A 13,167-nucleotide genomic window follows, 5' to 3' on the forward strand; every position below is an offset into this window, starting at 1 on the left:
ATCCCTGAGCGGGTGGATGTTCAGGCTTTACCCCGGAACTCACGGCCTCTCTCTAGGGCTGTGACTGAAATCAGAAGGGCCTCAAAGTGTTACGGGAGTGCCCACTTAGAGGTGGGGCCTGGCCCCAGGGGCCTCCATCCGGGATGTCTTCTCTAGAAGGTAGTAGTCCCCGGTCCGGCACCCTAGAGGGTACCGTGGAGGCTCAGGACAGTCCCCGGGAACGAATACTCCCAGGAGACACTCCGGGAAGAGCTGCAGGCATAGTAGGAAGGACACCTGGCCTTTGCTGGGGAGGCGATTCTGGAGGCTGTACTGTAAGCCCGGAGTAGGCATATTTGTGTCTTAAAAAACAGACCCTGTGGGGCGCCTGGGTGACTCGTCAGTTAAGCGTCAGGCTTCGGCTCAAGTCATGATCTCACGGTTCGTGAGTTCGAGCCCCGCGCTGGGCTCTGTGCTGACAGTTCCGAGCCCGGAGCCTGCTTCGGATTCTGTGACTCCCTCTCTCTCTGCCCCTCCCCTGTTCATGCTCTGCTTCTGTCTCTCTCAAAAATAAATAAATGTTAAAAAAAATTCGAAAAAAAAAAAAAAAAACAGGCACGAAAGGGGCGCCTGGGTGACTCAGTCGGTTAGGCATCTGGCTCTTGATTTCAGCTCAGGTCATGATCTTATGGTTCATGAGTTTGAGCCCCATATCAGGCTCTGCACTGGCAGCTGGAAGCCTCCGTCTCTCTCTCTCTCTCTCTCTCAAAATAAATAAACTTAAAAAAAATAAAATCGGCCCAACAAATGTGAGTTTATGGATTTGAAAGCACATTCAAAACCCCTTCTCCTTGACTGGGGTGGGAGGTAATGAGTGGTCCCAGGCTGCTGTCCCCACCGCCTGCCCTGCACAGCCTGGGGTCCCTGAGCCACTTGGACACTCCAGAGAGGGTCTCACGCTGCTGAGCTGCTGGTGGGGACCAGGGTGGGATCAGAGGCTGCCTGTTGCTTTGTCCTGCCTGGGCCATTTGCAACTGGGTCGGATGAGGGTCAAATAAGGGTCATAGTGGGAGGGGGATGGCCAATGGGAGAAACATGGGTGACCCTCTTCTATGTGGGTATTTGGACATCTGTAGCCCCTGGTATATCGCAAAGCCCTTTTCAAACCCAAATCTATCACCGGTCAGCCCAGCCCTGCGCATCATCTTGGTGCCTTTAAGAACTTGGCATTCTGACTATTTCTGAGCCCTTGGAGTGGCTTGCATAACATCTTCCCTCAGCCATTAGTAGGAACTCCCTGGTTTACGACATTCTCCCCAACAGTGACAGATCTGAGGCCAACTGGATGGGGCTCCAAAGTAGAAGAACACTGTGACAATATCACCAGATGCTATGAAAATGCCCCCAACATTGTGGTGCAGGCACATCTGGCTGTCTGGAAAAGAAAAGAAAAAGAAAGAATGATGGAAAATTCAATATGATATTGCCTCTTGAAATCATGAAGCAGACTATCTTGCAGTGGAATCCAAGTTTCTTTATATCAGTCAGGGTCCTGGCTGGAGATAGATGGCACTCTCAACGTGGGGAACTCGAGGAAAGTTGGATTCTGGGGCTCTTTACAATGGTTTGAGCAGGTTGTAGGAATCCCATCCAACATGGAGCAGCCCATGGGGCTAGGAACCCTGGTGACCAGAAACTCCTCTAGACCTAGAGCAGCATAGGATGGGGACAATGAATAGACCCTGGAGACAGCGGGCTGTATGCTGAAGGCCACATGGCAAGAACTGTGACCTTGGAGGGCTGGGGAGGTGGAGGAGGCTATCAGTCATGGCGACTCCGGGGGTTTGAGGGAGATCGGCTGGTGCCTCCCACTGGTTGAGCCCAACCAGAAGCCAAAAGACAAGGGAGCCTGGTTCTCTGTTGCATACATCTCAGTCCAAGGGGCCTGAGTGATTGGTTCAGGGAAGGACATGTGATTCAAGCTGGTCCAATAAGAATCAGCCCTGGGATTTTGGCTGTGGAGATGTGGAGAGAGGATTTGGAGCACCAGAGAGAAGGCACTCAGCACCTTTGCCCTTGTCTTAGCCTGTGGCTAGCCCTGAAGCTCCCACTGACCTTGAGGGGTCAAGTTCCACTGTGTTGCTCCCACTGGCTACCCCAAAACTTCCTTGCTTCTGGAAATCTTTCCCTATCCACTTATTTTGGAAAATTCTCAGAGGAAGCCTTAGTGTCTCACAAACAAGTTTTCTCCAGAACTCTGCGTGTGAGCGCCTCTGTGGTCACCACCGCCAACGCATCGGAGTCTAATGGTACAAAGCCGCACGGCGGTCTGCAGAGAAGCAGGGGGAAGTCCCGCATCCCAGGCTACCCCCACCAGAGGAGTGATGTGGCCTCGACGTCTTGGGTGAACTTCTGAGTAAAATACCCTTTTCAGTTTTTAGTTCGGCTCTCATGATCTCAGGACCCAAGGCTGACCCAACTCAAGAATGGTCTGTTTGCCTGTCACATCCAGAACCCCAATTCCTCCCCCAACACCTCGCAGCCATGTTGTCTTCCTTGGTTAGGCTGGCCAGATCTGGACTTCTGCTGAAGGATAAGCATTCTCAGGAGGTTCTAGAGTCTCAGCCATGACGGGCACCCAGCCGGTCCTGCAGCTTCCCACGAGCGTCTGGAATGTCAGCAGACAAGGTGAGGTATTGGCATCCACTGGTGTCCTGCCCCGTCTCCAGTTCCGTGCCACGAATTTGGGCGTTGTTCTGAGGAGCATGCCCCCCCGCCCCCCCCCCCCCCCCCCGCATCCCGCATCTCTTGCTGTCAGGGAGTGTCTGTGAACAGCTATCATTCTCTTCATGCATTCCTTCTTGGCTTAAGTTAACCAGAGTCGATGTCTACTGTTTATGACTAAGAACTCGGATTGAAGCGCTAGGTGGATGAAGGAAGGGAAGGTAGCTGTCATTACAAAGAAGCCCAAGGATTTCGGTGGCTTAACACAGGGGAAGCCTCAGCCCACCTGGCAATGGGGGAGGCAGCACGCTCCTCCATACGGTCATTCGGGGACCCTGCCCAATGCCATTTTCAATATATGGCTCCCAAAGGCTTCCTGGGTATTTTGACCTTTAGCCAGCAGATGGAAAAAAGAGAGTGTGAAAGGTGGTATGGAAGGTGCTTGGGGCAGTGGTGTTCTTCACTTCTGCCTCCAATTTGATCGTCCAGAACTCAACTGCATGGAGCTTGTAAAATAGTCTGCCTGGGTAATGGCTTCCCAGCAAAAACTCCACAAATCTCTGGTAGCATCTATGTCAGACTGAGTTAACCAGTTACGAGGAATTCCCTGCCTCCCGTAACTGCAAAGTCAAGAGTATCTTGTCTCAGGAACGGCTGCATCCAGGAGTCCAAAATAATATATACATCATCAAGAATCAGTTTCTCTTCACCTTTTGGTCCCCCCCCCCCCCACACACACACCATTGTGTTGACTCATTTACAAAAAGGCTCTCCATCCTGCTTTGATGCAAGAGAATAACCTCATACCAGCTTAGCATAACCAATGGAAAGACAATGCCTCTTGCTCAGTAGTTCCAGCCAAAATCCCAGGGCTGATTCTTATTGGACCCCCTTGAATCACATGTCCTTCCCTGAACCAATCCCTGTGTTCACGGGGATGGAAGAAGCTGATTGGCCAGGCCTGAGACCTGTGCCAACCTCCCCCCGGACGCAGACGAACAACGGTACCTAAGTCTCACAGGCTGAGATTAGGAAAGGAGACAGTGGCCTCCCCAAAGAAAAATGTGGGTGTTTTAACCAGGACAGAAAACAGCGAAAGCTATCAGTGTCTACCAAACATATGTGGACATTTACTCTTGGCTGTGGCCTGTGGAGAAATGATCCTGGGAACTGGGTAGTGGTTCTGCGGTAGAGCATTAATTATTGCAGGGAGGACGTTCCTAACGCCCAGATTTTCCACACACAGAGTAACAGCTCCTGGCATCTGGGGACCCGAGATACACCCAGTTGTAGGTTATTCTGCCATCTATTCAGTTATCCTGAGACTCAGGAAGCCTGGGTCCAGCCCTGGCTCTGCCACTTTTCCTACGTGTGACCTGGAATAATCTTTTTCCTCTCTGGGCCTCAGTTTCCCATTCTGTGAAGTCAAGGGCAGGTACAGACTAGGTGATCCTTGGGTCCTCTGGCCCTGACGTTCCAGAGATGCGTAGAAGGCAGTCTTTCAGCTGCTCCTCCTTCAGAACTGGCAGACCCAGCCTGCGTCTTGCCAGCAATACCGGGAAAGCTGGGTGAACACTGGGTTGGTGTTGGGGGTTCCTCTTAACCCTTGCTTTATTCTTGTGGCATCGTTCCATTCAGCAATCCAATCCTACAAATATTTATTGAGTGTCTATCAGAGTCAGGATAAGCCCGGTATTGGGAGAATTACTTTTATGTTTGCACAATCCACTCCTCGTTAACATCCTGTGTGAGCGTGCAGGGGGGAAGAGGAGGGAGGGCAAGTCAGGAGCCCCCATTTTACAGATGAGGCCACTGCGCGATGTTGAATTCCCCTGATCCAGCCTCTCGTGTTCCTCTCCTGGCCACGGCTGTCCTTTCACATTTAGGCGTGTGATTATTTGCTTAATGCTGGTCTTTCCCACTAGGGCGTTTGCGGCTGGGGAGGGATCGGGTCTGTTTCTGCGCCTTACCCAGTGCCTGGCACATAGCAGGCAGTCGACAAATGTTTCCTGAGTGAATGCATGAATGCGGGGAGGGAAAGAGGAAAGGAGAGAAGGAAGGCAGGCAGGCACGGAGGGAGAGAGGGAGCAAGCAAGACGCCGTTGAAAGATCTGCTTCTAACTTTTTGCAGGATCTTGGCCAAGACCCTTGTTCTCTCTGGGCTGAATCTCCTCCTCTGGCAAACGAGGGGGTTGTCAATAAAGTGATTTCCCGGCAGGACTTGCGTCAGTATCATGCCCGGCACTGAACAGCCATACGGTCATCCTGGCTGCACCCCCAAATTTTTTTTATCACTGTTGATCTTTGGATGATATGGGGGTTGGGGCGCCAGCCCGTTGCACAGTCAAAAATCCATGTATAACTTCTGACTCCCCCCAGACTTTACTACTAATATCCTGTTGTTGACAAGAAGCCTTACCAGTAATATAGTCACTTAACACACATTGTGTACCTTATAGGTATTACATACTGTATTCTTACAATAAAGTAAGCTAGAGAAAAGAAAACCGCATTGGGAAAATTAAAAGGAAAGCACACGTATAGTAAGTGTACTTCTTGGAAAAAAAAATCCACATGTAAGTGAAGCCGCGCAGTTCGAACCTGTGCTGTTTGAAGGTCAACTGCACATGAGTTTCAGGTGCACGATGTAATTTTTTCTTTTTCTTTTTTTAAGTTTATTTATGTATCTCTTTTTTTAACGTTTATTTATTTTTGAGACAGAGAGAGACAGAGCATGAACGGGGGAGGGGCAGAGAGCAAGGGAGACACAGAATCCGAAACAGGCTCCAGGCTCCGAGCTGTCAGCACAGAGCCCCACGCGGGGCTGGAACCCATGAACTGTGAGATCACGACCTGAGCCGAAGTCGGGCGCTCAACCGACTAAGCCACCCAGGCGCCCCCATTTGGGTATCTTGGGAGAGAGACAGAGCGCTCGAGCATGAGAGGGGCAGAGCAGAGAGGGAGAGAGAGAATCGCCTGCCGTCTTCTCACTGTCGATGCAGAGCCTGACTCGGGGCTTGATCTCATGAACCGCGAGACCATGACCTGAGCCGAGATCAAGAGTCAGACGCTTAACCGACAGAGCCACCCAGGCGCCACCCCCCCTCACCCCCCCCATTGCCTGCATTTTTAGCCAGCTTCCAGGTTATCCCCTGGGTGCCTGGAACTTGCAAGTGTCAGGCAGGAAAATGTCTGGGACCCGTCCGGCTCTGAGGCCCTCGCCCGGTCTGTGTCAGCTCCCCTCCCCCAGGCCCCCGCCCTCCCCCGAGGCTGGCCACTCTGCCGCACCGACAGGGCACCCACCATACGTGCCCTGGCAGCTCCCACTGCCTCGTTCCACTCCACCAAGCACCAGGTAATTTGTGTCACGTTTTATTCTCATCTCCCTACCTTTCCCTTCCATCTCTGGGTTTTTTTAGGGGCAGACTCCTGAATTTTCCGTTGGATCACAGGACTCCCATGCTGTGCAAATTACACGGGGGGCGTGCCCACGCCAGACAGCCCTCTGCGTAGAGCTGCTCGCTCTGATCAGGGCGCACGGTAGAGCTCAGCCGTGTCCCCGGCTGGGGGGAGAAGATGGCGCCGATGGATGACAGGCCACAAACCCCAGCGAAGGGACAAGGCGCTCAGGCATCACGGCGAGAGCAAAGGCCCTACTTGCCAAGCCCAAAGTCTCCCACTTTGGACAGACAAACAGCCCTGGTTGTTTCACTCGTGAAATACCAGGTGCCCTTGGGGAGCACGGGGCGCCCTGCCAGGCTGCTTTGAAGGTGGCCGTGGGGAACAGAAAAGAGGCGTGCGGGAGCGTTGTTCCACATTTTGGGCCTCAACTGGCCCATTTACAAAATGAGGTTGCACCCCTTGACCTGTCTACGTCATGGGACGCCTGGGAAGAGCAAAGGAGAAAAAAAAAAAAGGTAACTGGGACCGAGCAGTCTACAACTGGACATCGTTCATGCTCCCTTAACTCAACCCCCTGTCTCCCAGATGAGGCCATGCCTCCACGGGCCACAGCCTATCGTTGTCAACAGATGGCTGTTTGCACGGGTCCTTGGGCCCTTGATATTTCTACCCCAGTGGAGCACATACCTCGCAAGGCCTGGTCTTCACTTTTGTCGTCTGTGTTCTCCACCACTACATCGGGCAATGCTGGAAAAGTCCCTGAGGACAAGGCCCTTCCATGCCGCCAAGCGGTGGTCCAGCCAGCATTTATTTAGCATGAGAGACCGTGGTTCCAAAGCCCCTCGTCTCACTGTTGGCACGCGGAAAGCAGGCATCCATGGATTCGAGGAAAATTGACTTTGGATTGAGTTCATAGAACACCAGAGAGTCCGGAGAACTCTTTCTCGGAACTCAAATGAAAACACATAATGTGGTTAATATTAAATAAAGGGATTGGGCAACCCTTCCCCCTTTTCCTTTTCATGGTTTGCGCTGATGTGTCCTTGATCGGGGCCTGTGTTGCTTATGGTCAATAAATGACTCACCTTGGCTGCCTTCTGTTTATTCCATACACACTATGAGTTTGAAGAGAGCACATCGAACTTGGCGCCTAAAGGGAACGCTCAGGGATTTGGGGGGAAATGTGGATAGCCCAGGAGCCTTTCAAGGGTAAACGGATGCCAGCCTGCAAGGTCCCAAAGCAGGATCTGTGGGTCTGAAGTCATCCCTAAACCATGTATTCATCAAGAATTCCCAGTAACATTCGGTCCTCGCTGAAGGCTTGAGAGAAACGAACGCCATTGCTTCCAACATGCACACGCAAGTTGGGGACGTTGTAGCTCGAGTCTTTGTTCTGCCAGTTTCCTGGGTGAGCTCAATGGGCTTCTTCCCCTCTGTGGGCCTCACTTTTTCCGCCTGTCTAATGGAGTTTTCTCTGAGGTCCTTCCAGCTCTGCTACGTCCAGATTTCCAGAGCTCTTGGAAACAGACGGTGTCTCATCCTTGCCCGGCTCATGGTGAATCTGCTGATTAAATGACAAAGAAACACAGGATGATGGTTCGAGTGTGGGCAGAACTGGGTTCTCATTTGTTTCTCCCCACGTGACCCTGTGTGGGCCCCGCCTCTCCCCGAGGGTCAGAATTTCTACTAGGACAATCAGACAATTGGATTCGATGGGCACCAGACAGAGCCTGGCCCACCAGGGGCTTTGTACTTGGGGCAGCGTTACAGGTGATGGCGACCAAATGCTTTTGGGCAGAGCATCTGCTCTCCCGGGGAGTCCGCTGGCCAACCCCGTGCTGGAGGCACACACCTGGTGTGGTTACCCACGGTGGCATCCTGCCTGGTCCTTCGTGCGTGACCCCCCCAGGTAGCCGCCCCTCTGAGTCCTCCTGGCTCTGATGTTTTGTGGTTCTAAGAGGGTGTAGGGAGGGGGTACAGATCTGGCAGTGCCTGTCGTGCCACATAGCAAAGGTCTGGATTCTTGGGAAAGGCCCCTGTGATGGTGCATTTTATGTGTCAACTTGCTGGGATACGGGGTGCCAGATGAAACGGTATTTCTGGGGGAGTCTGGAGGGTGTTTCCAGATGAGATTAGCGTTTGAATCAGCGGGCTGAGTAAGCCTATTGCCCTCCCCAGCATGGGCGGACGGGTGCCCACTGAATAGAACAAAATGTGGAGGAAGGGGTGACTTGCCCTCTCTGCCCGCCTACTTTGAGCTGGGACACCCGTTTTCTGTCCTCAGATGGGACCTGCACCATCACCCTTTATCGCTCTCTCTTTGTTTCTGTTTATATCTATTCTATTGGCTATATTTGTGTATATCCAATTAGTTCCAGAGAACCCGAATACAGTCCCACACCTTCTCAACACCTCTTTAGCTGTCGGGCCCTCCTGTTGCTGACCCCCAAAGTCCAGGGGTGTTCAGCAGCCCCCAGAGGCCTTGCTCCTCTGACCCCTCAGCTGACTCAGACTGAATGCACCATCAGGGGATGTGGAGAAAAACCCCTGGTTCCAAATGAAAAGTATACAGTCATCCCTGCCCATCAAATGGGCCCTCGCGCTGGCCTCCCGAGGGCAGGCCGGGCGCAGGGACCCCAGAAGCCTGATGCAGGTGTGCGGTAGGGCCGGAACCAGCCTCCAGAAACAGTGTCAGAACATGGCCCTTCCGACTGGGGTCCGGAGTCCAGGTGCCGTTTGATCTTGAGTTTGCCTCAGAGCCTCCGTCTTCCCTTATGCTGTAAGAGGGGCTTAAAATCAACCATTCATTCATTCATTCATTCATTCACCGGACAATCCCCAAATCCCCATGTGAGACTAGGAAGGAACTTGAAGGTCCTTTGGCCCAAATATTCTTTTGCTTGAAGGCCTTCCACAAGCACCACTGCTGAGTGTTTGAACCACTCCAGGTCATTTATTAAGCTCCTACCGTGTACCAGGCATTTGCAAAAACTCTTGAACCATGAATTTCCTGCCCCGAGGGTGTTAATTGCGTGAAGAAGCAGGCAAATTATTCCTGAAGGTAATATCTGTGTGATACCAGGGGGAGACGTCCTATATGCCACCGCTGTTTCAAAGAAGAAAAAAAATTCATCTGGCCGGCACACCAAGGGTGTGGCACTTGAGCGATGGGGTTCCTGGTATAGGGGACAGTCTGAATAAAAGTGCGGAGGCAGCCCTGGGCCAGATGTTTGCCTGGAAGGGTGAAGAGCTCAGTCCTATTGGAACCCAGGGCATTCGGGAAAGCTGCTAGAGGCCCCTGGAAGGTAATGGGAGTGCTGAGGGCTTGAACAATAATCTGCTGAATCCATATCACACATTCCAGTTCTCCAAGCTCTTCGCCAACATTCTCTCAACGATCTTTGAGGCAAGGCTGTAGAGCTGGGAGCTGGGCTGGCTCTCCAATGGGAAGGGATTCTCCGGAACCACGCGGCCCATCATTCCTGGATCCAGGCTGGCATTGGCCTGTTCAGACCCTGTGTTAGTTTCCTAGGGCGGCCGGAGCAAAGTGCCACAGAAGCGTGGCTTAAAACAACAGAAACTCGGGGCGCCTGGGTGGTTCAGTCGGGTAAGCTTCTGACTTCGGCTCAGGTCATGATCTCACGGTTCGTGAGTTCGAGCCCCTTGCTGGGCTCTGTGCTGACAGCTCGGAGCCTGGAGCCCGTTTTGGATTCTGTCTCCCTCTCTCTCTGCCCCTCCCCCGCTCACACTCTGTATCTCGCTCTCAAAAATAAATAAACATTAAAAAATTTAAACACACACACACACACACACACACACAATGGAAATGCACTCTCTCACAGTTCTGGATGTCAGAAGTCTGAAATCGAGGTGTTGCAGGACCATGTTCCCTCTGAAATCTCTAGAGAAGAATCTGTCCTGGCCTCAGTTTGTGATGGCTGTTGGGCAGGCCTCAGCGCTGTGCGGCTTCACTCTGTCCCTGCCTTTAAGGAGCCTCTTCCCTCTGTCTGTCTCTGTGTGTCCTCTCTTTTTCTTAGAAGGGCGGTAGTCATACTGCATTTAGGGCTCACCCTGACCCAGTATGAACTCATCTGAACTACAGCAGATCGTCTTTATTTGTGGACTCTATATTTGCTAATTCGCCTGCACGCTAAAATGTATTTGTAACCTCCAAATCAATACACGTGGTCATTTACAGACACGCACAGCACAGTGAACAATATGAATTGCCCAACACGCACATTCCCCACTGATGTAGGATATCTTTGTCTTCTTGTTTCAGCTTTCATAAGGAAGTTCGTTCGTTCGTTTGTTCGTTTGTTCCTTCCTCCCTCCCTCCCTTCCTTCTTTCCTTCCTTCCCTCTTCCTTCCTTCCTTCCTTCCTTCTTTCCTTCCTTCTTTCTTTCCTTCCTTCCTTCCTTCTTTCCTGTTTATTTACTACTACATTTTTCTCAACTTTGTGCTTTTTGTGGGTGATTTTGCTACTTAAAATGGCCCCCAGTGCTGAAATGTCCAGTTCCTATGAGCAAGAAAGCTGTGATGTGCCTAATGGAGAAAATACATGCATTAGATTAGATTCGTTCAGGCATGAGTTACAGTGCTGTTGGCCATGAGTTCAAGGTTAATGAATCAATAATATATAGTAAAGAAGATGTCTTTTTTTTAATTAGAAAAAAAATTTAATGTTTATTTTTGAGAGAGAGAGAGAGAGAGAGACAGAGCATGAGCCGGGGAGAGAAAGAGGGAGACACAGAATCTGAAGCAGGCTCCAGGCTCCGAGCTGTCAGCACAGAGCCTGATGTGGGGCTTGAACTCATGAATCGTGAGATCATGACCTGAGCCAAAGTCAGACGCTTAAGTGACTGAGCCACCCAGGTGCCTTAAACACACTTAAATACACTTAAAACATGCTAAAAATGTACATGATTGGTTGATGAAAATATTGTGACCAGAGGCTCCCAGGAACCTAACCCTGTATTTCTCCTATGGGCAATGGGTTCTGTATTCACTATTTCAGGGTTTGCAGCGGCTTTATAGAACGTAACTATTGTGTCGGGCTCCTGGGTGGCTCAGTGGGTTAAGCACTTGACTCTTGATCTCAGCTCAGGTCATGATCTCATAGTTTGTGGGCTCAAGCCCTGAGTTGGGCTCTGTGCTGACAGCACAGAGCCTGCTTCGGATCCTCTGTCTCCCTCTCTCTCTGCCCCTCCCCTGCTCGTTCTCATGCTCTTTTTTTTTTCTCTCTCTCTCTCAAAATAAGTAAACTTTTTAAAAAAGAACATAACTACTGTGAGTAACGAGAATTGATTGCAATTACATTTACAGAGGCTCTATTTCCAGAGACCACAGTCTGAAGTTCTGGATGGTCATAAATTTTGGGGGGACACTAGTCCAGCCAGTATAGACCCCAGAGGTGGTCTCTCTCCCACACCAGTAATTTTCCAAACTGGCCAATCACCTCATTCTTCCTGGGGACCTTGTTAAGAATGCATATTTTAGGTCCTGCCCCAGAGACTATAATCCAAGATCTGAGAGGGGCCCAGGAATCTGCATTTTCAGAAGAGCCAGGTCAACATGATGATTGCTCCCATGACGACTCAATGCAGTGAACGGAGATCTTTATTCTCTCGAAACTGGCATCTATTTCCATAAAATGGGCATTTTTGCCTTAGAGGGTTATGTGAGGATTAACTAAAATGTGGTCACATTGACTAGGCACCTTAGGAAGTTGGCAATAAGTGGTAAGCACTAAGAACTGTAGCGTATTCTGAATGTCTATGTCTTCAAGCTGATACATTTTCCCCAATATACTGTTGTATTTATTCTCTTACTTGGTTCTCTTAACTCTGTAAGATAGGCAAGATGGTACTCGCTTGTGTCCTTGAGGACGGCAGTGAGAAAGGACAACCTATCATGAGGAAGGAGGCAAACTAAGTTTCCAGAAGAAGACAAAGTAACTCAAGAATTACTTTGGGGATATTTTGTTTAAGGTATCTAGCTGCAACTTGTTGGTAGCCACAGGGCTTCACCGGAAATTTTCTCTAATGATGAGTATAGTGGGAAGAGTATAAGCTTTACAGTGGGCTTACCTTTACAGCCCTGTGATCTTAGGTTAGGCAACCTCACAGAGTCTCTGTTTTTCCATCTGTACAGTGCAATAATAGCATCCATAAGGCAGAGTTGGATGATCAGAGATAATGATGTTTGTAAAGCATCTGTCGCAGTGTCAAGGCACTAACATTTTACAATGATGCGTTATGTTAATATAATACTTCACAATTTCTGAAGTATTTCCACTCTTTCATTTGCTCCTCATGGTAACTTTCCATCCATCCTTCCATCCATCTATCCTTCCTTCTTACCTTCCTTCCTTCCTTCCATCCAACTTTCCCTTCCCTTCCCTTCCCTTCCCTTCCCTTCCCTTCCCTTCCCTCCCCTCCCCTCCCCTCCCCTCCCCTTCCTTTTCCTTCCTTCCTGCCTTCCTTCCTTCCTTCCTTCCTTCCTTCCTTCCTTCCTTCCTTCCATCTAGTCATCTATCTATGCAACCATCCAACCATCCATCCATCCATCCATCTATCCATCCATCCATCCTGTGATTGGCACCAGTTAGTTAAGCTGTAGTGAGCAAAACATACAAAGAATCCTCACCCTTAAGAGCTTAGAGACTGGTAGGAAAGACAGATGACAGACAAGTGATGAGGCAACAAATAGCCATGGTTAAATACACATTTTATGATGGACATGAACAGGATACTGAGAGAGAACGATGGGGAAGCCCTAGTTAGAATGGCCAGAGATGGCTTCCTTGACTGGCTAACGAGAAAAGACATTCATGAGAGGACTCAAGGGAAGGCATTTCAGGCAAACGGAACATACCCAATGGCCCTGCAGTCGGGTCAGCTTGGATTATTGCATTCATTCATTATCCACTCTTTTGGAATCCCTGGAGGCATGCATAGCTACTCTGAAGTTTAGCTTTTCTTTTGTCTCTGAGGAACCCAAAGGGTTAAATGTGAGCTCAAGTTTCCAGGCCAGGAAAGTATCTGAGTCCCATTTCCCACT

The sequence above is a fragment of the Panthera leo genome, chromosome E2, assembly GCF_018350215.1.
Source record: "Panthera leo isolate Ple1 chromosome E2, P.leo_Ple1_pat1.1, whole genome shotgun sequence".
Taxonomy (NCBI): domain Eukaryota; kingdom Metazoa; phylum Chordata; class Mammalia; order Carnivora; family Felidae; genus Panthera; species Panthera leo.